A 13926-nucleotide genomic window follows, 5' to 3' on the forward strand; every position below is an offset into this window, starting at 1 on the left:
GAGGAAGAGTGAAAATGTTGGCTTAAAGCTCAGCATTCAGAAAACTAGGATCATGGCATCTGGTCGCATCACTTCATGGCAAATAGATGGGGAAACAATGGAAACAGTGACAAACTTTACTTTTTTGGTCTCCAAAATCACTGCAGATGGTCATTGCAGTAATGAAATTAAAAGATGCTTGCTCCTTGGAAGAAAAGCTATGACCAACCTAGACACCATATTGAAAAGCAGAGACGTTACTTTGCCGACAAAGGTCCGTCTAGTCAAAGCTATGGTTTTTCCAGTAGTCATGTATGGATGTGAGTGTTGGACCATAAAGAAGGCTGAGTGCTGAAGAACTGATGCTTTTGAACTGTGGTGTTGGAGAAGACTCTTGAGAGTCCCTTGGACTGCAAGGAGATCCAACCAGTCCATCCTAAAGGGAATCAGTCCTGAATATTCATTGGAAGGACTGATGCTGAAGCTGAAACTCCAATACTTTGGCCACCTGATACAAAGAACCAACTCATTGGAAAAGACTTTGATGCTGGGAAAGATTGAAGGCAGGAGGAGAAGGGGACGACAGAGGATGAGATGGTTGCATGGCATCACCAACTCAATGGACATGTGTTTAAGTAGACTCCGGGAGTTGATGATGGACAGGAAGGCCTGGTGTGCTGCAGTCTATGGGGTCGCAAAGAGTCGGACACGACTGAGTGACTGAACTGAACTGAACTGAACTGAACCACCACCACCACCACCCCCTGGAGATGCTTGCAGCACACACTAGCCCCTATGCCCGCTGTCCTGAGAATGTTGCCCCTTCTCTCCCTGGCCCACCTGCTAAATGTGATTGCTATAATTTTGGTGTATTTTCCACTAATCTTTTAAAATTGTATTTTCTTTATTTATTTTAAATAGTAGTTGTATGCTATTGTATACCCTCTTTTAAAAAAAAACAAACATTCTTTCACTTCAAAGAACATTCAGCAAATATTATTCTATTTATTCTATTTATTTTCTGCACCATGCACTTTTCACTTCAAATATCTGGTAGATCTTTCCATATTAAGACATCTAGAGCTGACTCTTTTTTTGACTGTATAATATTCCATTAGGTGGATGCAACATAATTTGGATGAAAGTGAAAGTCACTTAGTTGTGTCCGACTCTTTGCGACCCCATGAACTATACAGTTCATGGAATTCTCCAGGCCAGAATACTGGAGTGGGTAGCCTTTCCCTTCTCCAGGGGCTCTTCCCCACCCAGCAATCGAACCAGGGTCTCCTGCATTGCTATGTTTTTAATCTTTTTCTATTATAAGAAAATGCTGACTTCTGGTTTCCCATCCAGCATGTAAGGAGCTTGGAATTCATCACTTCCATCCTCACAAGAAGAAAGGTAAATAGATTGAAAATCAACCACTCCTTTTAAATCCATCAGAAAATTGAGATCTTACAGTTAACTGCCCCTCAAATGGGAGAGACAGGCAATTACAGAAAATTACAGTTTACTAGAGCAGAAGCCTTGGAACAGAAGCTTGCAGCTGGAGCCAGTACCAGGGTAGGAAAACTTGAATTGTAATCAATAAATCACTGGAGATTCAGTGTGGAAAAACTAGAGAGCTAAAAATGCGAGGTTGGGGTTGGGGGTGTCCCGTCTTAGGTGGGCCCCCATAATTTTCTAAGTTTTACCTCTAGGAATTCCACCATGTTTTGTGCAGACTGAAGAAAAATCCCCTCCTACTTCTCAGCAGGGAGAGGGAAAAATAACCTTTGTGAAATATGCCCAGAGTATTCTGTTCTCCTTAATAAAGACCTGCCTTCAAGGGAAACTTTTTTTTTGGCTGTGCTGGGTCTTCTTTGCTGCGCGGACTTTCTCTAGTTGCAGAGAGTGAGGTTACTCTCTAGTTGTGGTACTTGGGTTTCTCACTGTGGTGACTTTTGTTGTGCAACACAGGCTCTAGGTGGGTGAGCTCAGTAGTTGTGGCACGCAGGCTTAGTTGCTTCACAGCATGTAGAATCTTCCTGGACCAGGAATTGAACCCATGTCCCCTGCATTGGCAGGCAGATTCTTATCCACTGGACCACCAGGGAAGTCCCAAAGGAAACGTTTTAACATTGCTGAACTATGTTGGCTATCACTAGAGCCTAAAAGATGTGGGCTGGGATGTTGGTCCCTGTAGCCTTTTACAAACGGTAAGAGAAATACTCAACTCCAGTCCCCACTAGCCTTCCTGTTTCACCTATCATGAGGAAGGGGGAAAGGATGAGAAGCACTTGTGAAAGTCACGGTTCAAGGACCCAGGCTCACAAAAAGACTAAGACCTAATCCTAAACTATAGAATGCTTCCCCTGCCCCCCACATTACCACCACATCACTAAAGGGCCATTTACTACAGTTTCCTTTTCCCAGTACATCATATCCGACTTTCCACCAAAAATTACAAGGCATACCAAAAGACAAAAAGTTTCAAGAGACAGCAAGTATCAGAACTAAACTCAGATACAGAAAAGATGTTAGAATTATCATACAAGGAATTTTTAAAATATTTGTGATTAATATCCTAAAACTTCTGGTGGGAACAATGGACAACATGTAAAAACAGACAAATAACGTAAGCAAAGGTTGGAAACTCTAAGAAAGAATTTAAAAGAATTGCTAGAAATAAAAAACACTATAACAGAAATGAGCGCCTTTGATGGCTTCATCAGTAGACTGGACATGCCCAAGAAAAGAATAAGTGAGTTGGAAATATATGTTAATGGGAACTTCTAAAACTGAAATGTAAAGAGGAAAAAAAGAATGAAAAAGACAGCATAGACTATCCAAGAACTGGGGGAGGGGGCACAATTATAAATGGTATAATGTATACATAATGGGAATAACAGAAGTTGAAGAAAGAGAAAAAGGAAATGAATAAATATTTGAACTAACAATTGCTGAGTATTTTCCAATATTAATGACAGACATCAAACCACAGATACAGGGAGCTCAGAGAATACCAACCAGGATAAATACCAAAATATCTATACCTAGGCATAGCATACTGAAACTGTAGAAAGCCAAGGACAAAGAGAAAATCTTAAAAGAAGCCAGAGGAGATAAAGAAACTTTATCTATAGAGGAGCAAAAATAATAATCACATTGGAATTTCCTTCAGAAACCAAGCAAACAAGAAGAGAGAAGGCTTGAGTGAAACATTTCAAGTGTTGAAGGAAAAAAAACACCAACCTAGGACTCAGTATCTAGTCAATTATCCTTCAAATGTAAAGGAGAAATGAACACGTTCTCAAAGAAAAATTGAGAGGATTTGTTGCCAGTAGATCCGCCTTTCAAGAAATGTTAAAATAAGTTCTTCAGAAAGAAGAAAAACAATAATACAATTTAGAAACTTGGATCAAGAGAAAGAAAGAAAGGACATTAGGAAAGAAATAAATGGGGGCTTTCCTGGCAGTCCAGTGGTTAGGACTCCAAGCTCTCACTGACATGGGCCTCAGTTTGGTCCCTGGTCGGGGAACTAAGATCCCACAAGCCATATGGTGTGGCCAAAAAAAAAGAAGAGAAAAGGAATACATGAAGATAAAATAAGGTATTTATTTTTCTTATTCTTAATTGATTTAACAGATAAGTTTGTTCAGAATAATAATAGCAACAATGTCAGCAATAATAGCAATACTTAATAAGTGTAATAGCTAATGTATAACTGAAATGAATGACAGAATGTTGTAAGGAACAGGAGGGAGGAATTGAAAATCCTCCATTATAAGCTATTAGCACTACTCATAAAGTGGTATAGTGTTATTTGAAAGTGAACTTAACTAGTTGTAAATATATATTGCAAACTCTAGGGGAACCACTAAAAATATATATAACCAATATGCTAAGAGAGGAGAGAAAATGGAGTCATATACAAAATGTTCAGTTGAAACCAGAGAAGGTAGCACCCCCCATGTTCATTGCAGCATGATTTACAATAGCCAAGATATGGAAACAACCTAAGGGTCCATCAACAGATGAATAAAGAAAATGTGATATATATACAAGGGATAATTCAGCCATAAAAAGAGAATGATATCTTGGCATTTGCAAAAACATGGATGGCCTTGAGGGTATTATGCTAAGTGAAATAAGTCAGACAGACACAGACAAGTACGTACTGTATGACCTCACTTATATGTGAAATCTTTAAAAAATAAAATGAAAGCATGCTCATAGATACAGGAACAGATTGGTGGTTGCCACAGATGGGGGGGCAGGTGGGCAAAACTGGTGAAGTGCATCAAAAGGTACAAACTTCCAGTTATAAAATAAATAAGTCATGGGGATGAAATGTACAGTATGGTGACTATAGTTTATAATACTGTATTGTAATATTTGAAGGTTGCTGGGAGAGTAGATTGGAAAAGTCCTTATCACAAGAAAAAAAATTTTTCTGTAACCATGTATGGTGACAGATGTTAACTAGACTTATTGCAGTGATCATTTTGCAATACATACACATAACAAATCATGTTGAACACCTGAAGCTAATGTTATATACAGTTATATCTCATAAAAAGAAAAAAGGCAGAACAAGAGAAAGCAAACACATACACACAAAACACACACAAAAAAACAAGGACAATGATTAGAAAACAGGAATATTAATCCAACTATATCAATAATCACTTTAAACATCAGTGTTCTCAGTACATCAAATAAAAGACAAAAACTGTCAGAGTAGATTAAAAAAAAACAAGACCCAATCATTGTTGTCTACAAGAAACCCACTTTAAATATAGACACAAATAAATTGAAACAATAAATTAAAAGTAAAGGGATAGAGGACTTCCAGTGATTAAGATTTCACCTTCCAATACAGGGGACATGGGTTTGATTCCTGGTTCAGAAATTGAGATCCTACTTGCTGTGTGGTGCGCCAAAAAAAAAAAAAAAACAAGGAAAGGGATAGACTAAAAAGAAAGCTGGAGTAACTATATTAATTTCCAACAAAAATACTTCAGTGAATATCATTGTACACATATTTTTTTCTTATTTAGAAAACAGATGATCTCTTTCTCTAAACTTTTTTGTTTGGTTTGTTTTCCTCTTTTACTTAGACATAAAATATATACAGTAACATGGGTAAAAGGCACTAAAGAGTATAGCTTGATGAAGTTTTTGCATACATGTATTTTTCATAGTTTCAACAATAATATTATCAAATACCTTAGTAATGAACTTCAGCACTGTTCTAAGTGCTTTACATGTGTCGATTCCTTTAATTCTCTTAATAAACCTATAACTTAGTTACTGTGCATGCTAAGTCGCTTCAGTCATGTCCAACTCTTTGTGACCCTATGGAACGTAGCCCACCAGGCTCCTCTGTCCAAGGGATTCCCTAGGCATAAATACTGGAGTGGGTTGCCTTGCCCACTTTACCACTAGCACCATCTGGGAAGCCCAACTTAGGTACTATTTTCATCTTATTTTAGAGATGAGGATACCATAGCACAGGTAGATTAAGCATTTGGCCTTCTACACAGTCAGGCCACAATGTCTGTGCTCTGAATATTTCCATACTATAAAGATAATCATGTAAGTGGCTTAGCACACTGTGTGATGAACAACATTAAGTGCTCTAAATATTATCATCAGGGCTTCCCTTGTGGAAAGTTAAAGTGTTAGTCACCAAGTTGTGTCTGATGCTTTGCGAGTCCAGGGACTGTAGCCTGCCAGGCTCCTCTGTCCATGGAATTCTCCAGGCAAGAATACTGGAGTGGGTTGCCATTCCCTTCTGCAGGAGATCTTCCCGACCGAGGGATCGAACCCAAATCTCCCACATTGCAGGCAGATTCTTTACCATCTGAGCCGCCAGTGGTTTAGAATCTGCCTTGCAATGCAGGGGACACCAGTTCGATCCCTCGTCTGGGAAGATCGCACATGCCTCAGGGCAACTAAGCCTGTGTGCCACAACTACTGAGCCCATGCTTTAGAGCCCGTGATCTGCAACAAGAGAAGCCACCACTAGAGTAGCCCCTTCTCACCTAACTAGAGAAAGCCTGTGAGCATCAACAAAGACCCAGTGCAACCAAAAAAAAATTTTTTTTTAAATATTATCATTGTTTCTACAACCATTAATAAACACAGTTTCACTGAATCTGAGGTGCTATCAATTGTAAGATACATCATTATTTTAAATACTACCACCAAGGAAAGATAACACCATCAGTCATAATCACTGAAGAGTGGACTGAGTGTTTTAAGATACATTCCAATCTCAAAAATGTGAAAAAATGGACTTTATGGAATGAATGAAATTTGTGCAATATTATTTGTACATACAGTGTTGACATTAGTGTTGTCCAATGGCTTTAGATACCATCTAGGGCCTGAGGGCCCTCCTTTGAACTGTAAAACGTGCACATCCAACTACATTTTTAATGTCTCCACATGGAAGCTTCACAGGCACCTGAAAGATCACATTGCTCAAAACTGAGTTCTCAATAGTCTTTTGCTGCTGCTGCTGCTGCTAAGTCGCTTCAGTCGTGTCCGACTCTGTGCTACCCCATAGACGGCAGCCCACCAGGCTCCGCCATCCCTGGGATTCTCCAGGCAAGAATACTGGAGTGGGTTGCCATTTCCTTCTCCAGTGCATGAATGGGGAAAGTGAAAGTGAAGTCCCTCAGTTGTGTCCGACTCAGCGACCCCATGGACTGTAGCCCACCAGGCTCCTCCATCCATGGGATTTTCCAGGCAAGAGTACTGGAGTGGGGTGCCATTGCCTTCTCCGCAATAGCCTTTTACAGTCAATCTATTCTTCCAAATTATTCAAGCCCAAAACCTTGGCATCAACAAATTCTGATGTCTCTACCTTCAATATAAACACAGAATTCAGCCACTTCTCACCACCCTCACACTGCCAATACACTGTTCCACAGCACCACTTGACAGACATGGATAGCTGCTTACCTAATCCAGGTTTTCTGTGTCTTCTTGGGGACGCATTTCCCAAGCCTCTTTTGCAGTTAGGTATGGCCAGGCAATGAAATGATAGCAAAGGAATGTGAGAACAAACTGCATGTGTGACTTTCAGCCTGCCTATATAACCTCCCAAGCATACTCCTACATGTTTATGCCTTGCTGCAACGGTTTCCAGCTTGCTACAACGTTTCCAGCTTGCTACAATGTTTCCAGCTTGCTACAACAGAGATGGCTCTGTACCTTACCCTATGGATGACCTTGGTAACCCTGTGTTAAAGATACCAAAGTTTCTGCCTAGGTTTCTGAACAACTGCATGGAGAACTGTCCCAATAATCTGTTCACCTACCCAGAGAAGCAATAAGGAAATTTCTGATGTGTTTGAGCCAGTGGGTGATGGGAAACTAATATTGGAGAATGGAAAGATGGAGAGTCTTATTAAATGGTGCGAAAGGCTTGATTAAGGTAACACCTGTATTAAAAAAGACGTCAGGGGATATCTCTGGTGGTCCAGTGGTCCAAGCTCCCAATGCAGGAAGAAGAAGTGAAGTGAAGTCGCTCAGTCGTGTCCGACTCTTTGCGATCCCATGAACTATAGCCTGTCAGGCTCCTCTGTCCATGGGATTTTCCAGGCAAGAATACTGGAGTGGGTTACCATTTCCTTCTCCAGGGGATCTTCCCAACCCAGGGATCGAACCCGAGTCTCCTGCATTGCAGGCAGGCTCCTTCTGGGTTCAATCTCTGGTCAGGGAACTAGATTCTGCATGCCACCTAAAAATCCCACGTGCCGCAACTAATAGCTGACATGCCCAATGATGATTCTACACGTGACTGAGCCAATGGCTTTAGGGAAAGAGGATAGAAAGAAATGTTAATAGTGTGTATTGATGGTTACTTGGTATGTTTAACAAGGTATTTTTCCAACAAAATGAAAAGCTCAGGCCAGAATTGGCAGATTCAAGGACAAAAAGGAAAAGAGAGAAAAAATTGGGGAACACAGGGTTAGAAAAGCTGCCTGCTTTTGAATCCCCAACGACAAGAGAAAAGACTGAAAGAGGCTTTGTGTAACAGAGTGTAAGGGACAAGCTGTATCAGGACACACTGGTGGCCTTGCACATCTCCATATAGGTCACAGAAGCAGGGCTTGTCGGTAGTCTGACCAGACTTGGCAGAAAGCTCTGTGATTCCACCTGGAACAAAGGGAGATAAGGACAGGGAGCTGCTGCAAGGCAGTTTCCCCTCACTATCTTGTGGGAGACTGCCACAAGGCCATTTCTCACCCATCTCCCTAGTTCTGGGGAGGGCAACCCTTTCTACCCACCTGACTACCCGCCAGGCTACAGCTGCCAACTTCCATGGCTATCTAGAAAACTGCTTGGCTGTAGTTTGGAATTGGCCTCCTCCCAGCAAAACGACTTAGCACACTGGTGTTCAGTCACTTGGCTCCTCTTGTTCAGTATGATGCTGTGGGACGAGGGACGTGGGGAGTGGAGACCATGCTGATCTTGCCTATGTGGTCTCTGTAATATATAATCTAAATGCATTTGGCCTCATTATCTCTCCCCAGCCTAACAGCTGCAATCGTGTCAGCCACCAGGCCCCAGCTTAGGGACTGCTTAAGCACTTGACACAAAGCACATTAAGACTCCTCAGGTTTAAAAAAAAAAAAAGACAAGACTCCTCAGTTAAACAGAGGGACTCTGCCCTGAAGCAAAAATCAGACTGAGTATAAAATAGGTAACCAGCAAGGACCTACTGTATCGCACAGGGAACTATAGTCAATGTTTTATAATAACCTATACAGGAAAAGAGCTTCCCTGGTGGTTCAGTGGTAAAGAATCCACCTGTCAATGTAGGAGATGAGGGTTCATTCCCTAGGTTGGAAAGATCCCCTGGAGGAGGAAATGGCAACCCACTCCAGTATTCTTAATTGGAAAATCCCCTGGACAGAGGAGCCTGGAGGGCTACAGTCCATAGGGTAGCAAAGAGTCAGACATGACTGAGCACATTAGCATAAGGGAAAAGAATCTGAAAAAAAAAAAAAATATATATATATATATATATTTAACTGAATCCCTTTGCTGTACACCTGAAACTAACACAACATTGTAAATCAACCATACTTCAATGAAAAACAAGAAAAAAAATCAGATTGAGGGTGGTGGTTGGTGTCCATCCTTCTTCTGAGCCTGTTTTTTTGTGATGGCATCAAGGTAGCCACCATTCACTTGAAAAAGGAAAAGCATGGGAAGAAGGAGGTAAAAACACAAAGCAGACTTAACAACTATGTCTAGGAAAGAACTTTGAATATGGTTACAGAACTCAAAACTGCCTAGAAGCAGAAAGATCAGAGGCCTATTCAGGTTTGAGGGAATTGAATCGCCAAAGAAAGCAAGAGCCCAAGAGTCTGGAAAAGCAGACTTTAAAACAACCCTTGGGCAGGAGTGAGCTGGAAAGCTGATGTAGTCTCCAATCCCCATCATTGCCTCTGACTCCATATCCCACTTGTCCTCCTCACTCTGTATTCCAACCAGCCTCTGGACCATTCCTTCAACATGTTAAGCATGTCCTCACTTCAGATCCTAGGACTTTGTATTTCTTCTGCCTGAAAAATATTTTTCCAAATATTGACATGGCCAAGTACACTGTGGATCCCAATCCCAGGTATGCTTAGGGGAAACTGAAAGAAACCAACTAGCCTTTCTCATGCAGATGCTACTAACACTGAACCCAGTGCCCATGGACCTGATGCCACTCCCACGGGCACTGGGTCCAGTGTTAGTGGCATAAAAGGAAGGCTATGGTAAGCTACTCACTCTGCCCCAGGGTCAGGCAAGGACTTCAGAGCCCCTCAAATGCAACTACAGTAAGTCTCCTACATACGAAATTTTAAGCTTCGAATTTTCACAGATACGACCATTTGTTTGCATGTCAGGGGCTTCGCTGGTAGCTCAGACAGGAAAGAATCTGCCCGAAATGCGGGAGACCTGGGTTCAGTCCTTGGGTCAGGAAGATCCCCTGGAGAAGGGCATGGCAACCCACTCCAGTATTTTTGCCTGGAGAAGCCCATGGACAGAGGTGCCTGGTGGACTCTAGTCCATGGTGTTGCAAAGAGTCAGACACTACTGAGGAACTACCACTTCTTTGAATGTCAATCATGTAAGTTAGTTCAAGTGTCTGGTGTACATTGTCATATATGTGCATCCTCTACAAGTGGTTGTGCTTTTGTGCACTTTACTGTACGGTACTGTATAGAGTACAGTAGTGTGTGTCTGGCTCAGTCACTCAGTCATGTCCAACTCTTTGCAACCCCATGGACTGTAGCCCACCAGGCTCCTCTGTCCATGGGATCCTCCGGGCAAGAAGACTGGAGTGGGTTGCCATTCCTTTCTCCAGGGGATCTTTCTGATCCAGGGATCAAACCTGCATCTTCGGCATCTCTGCATTGGTAGGCAGGTTCTTTACTTGCTGAGCCACCAGTACTGTACTGTAAGATTAAAAATGTTTTATTTTTTGTGTTTGTTTATACATTATTTCATGCAGCCATGAAATTGTAAGACACTTGTTCCTTGGAAGAAAAGCTATGACCAACCTAGACACCATGTTAAAAAGCAGAGACATAAGTTTGCCAACAAAGGTCTGTCTAGTCAAAGCTATGGTTTTTCCAATAGTCATGTATGGATGTGAGAGTTGGACCATAAAGAAAGCTGAGTGCCAAAGAATTGATGCTTTTGAACTGTGATGTTGGAGAAGACTGTTTTGAGTCTCTTGGACTGCAAGGAAATCCAACCAATCCGTCCTAAAGGAAATCAGTCCTGAATATTCTTTGGAAGGACTGATGCTGAAGCCGAAACTCCAATATTTGGCCATCTGATGTGAAGAAGTGACTCACTGGAAAAGACCCTGATGCTGGGAAAGATTGAAGGCAGAAGGAGAAGGGGACGACAGAGGATGAGATGGTTGGATGGCGTTACCGACTCGATGAACATGAGTTTGAGTAAGCTCCGGGAGTTGGTGGACAGGGAAGCCTGGCGTGCTGCAGTCCATGGGGTGGCAGAGAGTCAGACACAGCTGAGCGACTGAACTGAACTGAACTGAATTGATATATTATTTGTGTGAAAAGTATTATAAATCTATTCAGTACAGTACTATATAGCCGATTGTGTTAGTTGAGTACCTAGGCAAACTTTGTTGGACTTCCAAACAAATTGGACCTAATGAACGCATTCTCCGAATGGAACTCATTCATATGTAATTACTGTAATTATTTCCAGGAGTTGCTAAGGACTGTCACAGAGGCCCAGGAACAAGCCCATTCCAACAATCTCTATGAGACTGTGTTCTCAGGGGACACCACAGACATTGCTGCCAGCCTGAAGACTCCCCTTTGGTGTCTCCTGTGACATTCAAGTTAGGCCTGCCCGGATGGCCCCATGGACAGTAGAATGCAGAAGATGCCTGGTGGCTTGTGGATGGTTGGGGTGAACAGCTAGCTCTCTCTCCCCACTGGGTTATCCTCTACTAAAGGGGCCCAGAGCAGTGCCGGATGGCAAATGAAAGCTGAGACAGCTATAGTGAGTCCTGTAGTAAGAAGAACATTGGCACCTTCCTAGTACCCTTGTCTTTTAGGTGTTCTGAGATCCAATTTCCAATGTATGTTGGGGGCAGGAAGGTTTCCCCAAACAAATCAGCAATTCTCAGACACCAGCAGGGTGTCCAAGAATTCAACTCAGGTCATATCAATTCTGATACCATCTACCCAGAGACAGCATCAGATTCCACAGGTTGAAGGTTCAGTCCTACAGGACTGCCCTCTACCTCACCCCCACTTCAGATGCCAGTCACAAGCCCAGGCTGTGACCCATTCTTCTGACAAACTGGCTATAGATCAGAGATTCCTACCATGTCCCCCTTGGTAACTCAATTCAGACACCAGTCCCAAGTCCAGGTTGTGACCTGTACTTTGGAGCAGTTGGCTTTGTTCTAACAACCCACTCCTTGGGTTCAATTAATTTGCTAGAGACAGCTCAAAGAACTGAAACATTTTACTCACTAGATCACTGGTTCGTTATAGAAAGCTACAACTCAGGAAGCCAGAGGGAAGAGATTCATAGAGCAAGGTGGGGGGACAGGACTCCCCTGGGCTCACGCTTCCATGCCCTCCCTGGACTCACCACTCTCCCCACATCTCCACGTGTTCACCAGCCCGGAAGCTCTCTGAACTCTGTACTTTTAGGCATTTATGTAGGCTTTGTTACACAGGCACGAGTGACTAAGTCATTGGCCATGGGTGATAGATTCAACTTACAGCTCCCGTCTACTCCTCCCATATGAGGAGGTAGGACTAAAAGTTCCAACCTTCTAATCAACACGTTGGTCACCCTGGCAACCAACCCCCATTCCTAGATACATTCCAAAACCCACTTCATTAACATAACAAAAGACACCTTTGTTGCTCTCTTCACTTCGGAAGTTCCGAGGATTTTAGTAACTGCCAGAATCAGGGACCAAAGATATTTATTTCTTATTATAAGTCAAAATATCCCAGTCCACTCCCTGATCTTCAAATATGGATCCCTTACAGCAAAATAACCCTAAAAGTCAAAAGATACCGGCCCATGACTAGAATCCCACTCAGTCATTAATAAATTTCCAACCCAGCATCAGATCATATGAAAATGTCTCCCAGGGCCAGGTCCACTCAGGTTTGCAAGCTTCAGTTTGATCTTGTCAGGTTCTAAAAGCAGGAGTGGGGTCAGCAACATGTGGCTTCACCCTTTCAGGTATCTTGCTTTGAGCCTCTTGGGAGATGTTAACATAATATTGGATGTCCCTCATTACTGAACCGATTTATTTATTCATTCCTATTTACCCTCGGCTACCATTTTCCCTTCTCTCCATCTATATCCAAATTTTGCTACCTTTGAAGGACTTTAGGTTCGGCCACGGTGCTGGTCTAGGTGGCAGGCAGCGGTGCTGGTCTAGGTGGCAGGCAGCGCTACTAGTCAAGCAAGCGCCTCCCCCTGAGTGCTCCTCTAGTCAGATAAGGTTACACAGACTCAGAACTAGCAGGCTATCTTTACCTCCAGGCAATATAGCTGCTTTCGCTGTTGATCCCAATTTTGTCAGTGAAGGCACATCCTGCCCCATCAGGCTCTTAGGAATTCTGACACAAAGATTAAAAACACAGTTACAGTTTCTTGCTCAGGAACCATCCCTGTTTCCAGGCCTGGTCTTTTGACCCCTGCATCAAGTAGGGAGGAAAAAAATGCCAAAGTGATGTGGGGAAGAAAAAAATACCAGCGCCTTTCACTCCCCACTTCCCCTCATATCCACCAGAGAAACAGAGAAATCTACCCAGCGAGGAAACCCTTTAGCCCCACTCATGTGAGTGTTGAAGGCATGGAAGCTGGCCCTTCATGCTTATATCCCCTGTTATAGACAACCATTGTTCTAACTGCCCCTTCAGATTCCATCACACTCTGAAGAGGATATATTGCTGTCCATCCTTGGAGAATCCCATGGACAGAGGAGCCTGGCAGGCTACAGTCCGTGGTGTTGCAAAGAGTCAGACATGACTGAGTGACTTAGCACAAACATACATCCTTGGACATTATAAGCTGGTGAAGTGTGTTCCTTAGTCTGAAGAAATGACGATCAGATGTTCAAATTGGTGCCCTCTCCTGTGTTCAGGTCCTTTCCTAACACCCTGAGAACTGGCATCGACCACCAGGCAAGTAAAGCCCAGGCTGGGCTCAACATTGCTCCTGTCAGGACCCAGGACCCATTTGGAGCCCTGAGACTCCAGCCTTAGCCTCACTTGGCAGCTACAGTCAAGGTTTTCCCACCAGAATCTGCCACACACCTCCCAAAGCCGGAAGGGTATTCTTCCAACAAGCATTGACACGTCCTACCTTCACACCCCCCTCAAATTCCCATAGTGACTTCCATATGGGCATCCCTTTAATAAGCCAGGTTTCCCT

General features: G+C 42.8%; 1 protein-coding gene across 2 annotated transcripts in view; it reads right to left on the reverse strand.

Moving 5' to 3' along the window:
* The window catches only part of USP9X (ubiquitin specific peptidase 9 X-linked), a 139298-nt gene extending 126956 nt beyond the window's left edge, over positions 1–12342 (reverse strand). The window contains exon 1 of one of the 2 annotated variants that reach the window (XM_081564465.1): positions 12118–12342. The gene's annotated coding sequence lies outside the window, so the exon portion shown is untranslated. Of the gene's footprint in view, positions 1–6933; positions 7089–12117 lie in introns of those variants that run through there. The other variant, XM_081564468.1, reaches the window with a different exon arrangement.
* Positions 12343–13926: the final 1584 nt, after the last annotated feature.

Source organism: Giraffa tippelskirchi, chromosome X (assembly GCF_054371585.1).
Source record: "Giraffa tippelskirchi isolate mGirTip1 chromosome X, T2T-mGirTip1v1.2.pri, whole genome shotgun sequence".
Classification (NCBI taxonomy): domain Eukaryota; kingdom Metazoa; phylum Chordata; class Mammalia; order Artiodactyla; family Giraffidae; genus Giraffa; species Giraffa tippelskirchi.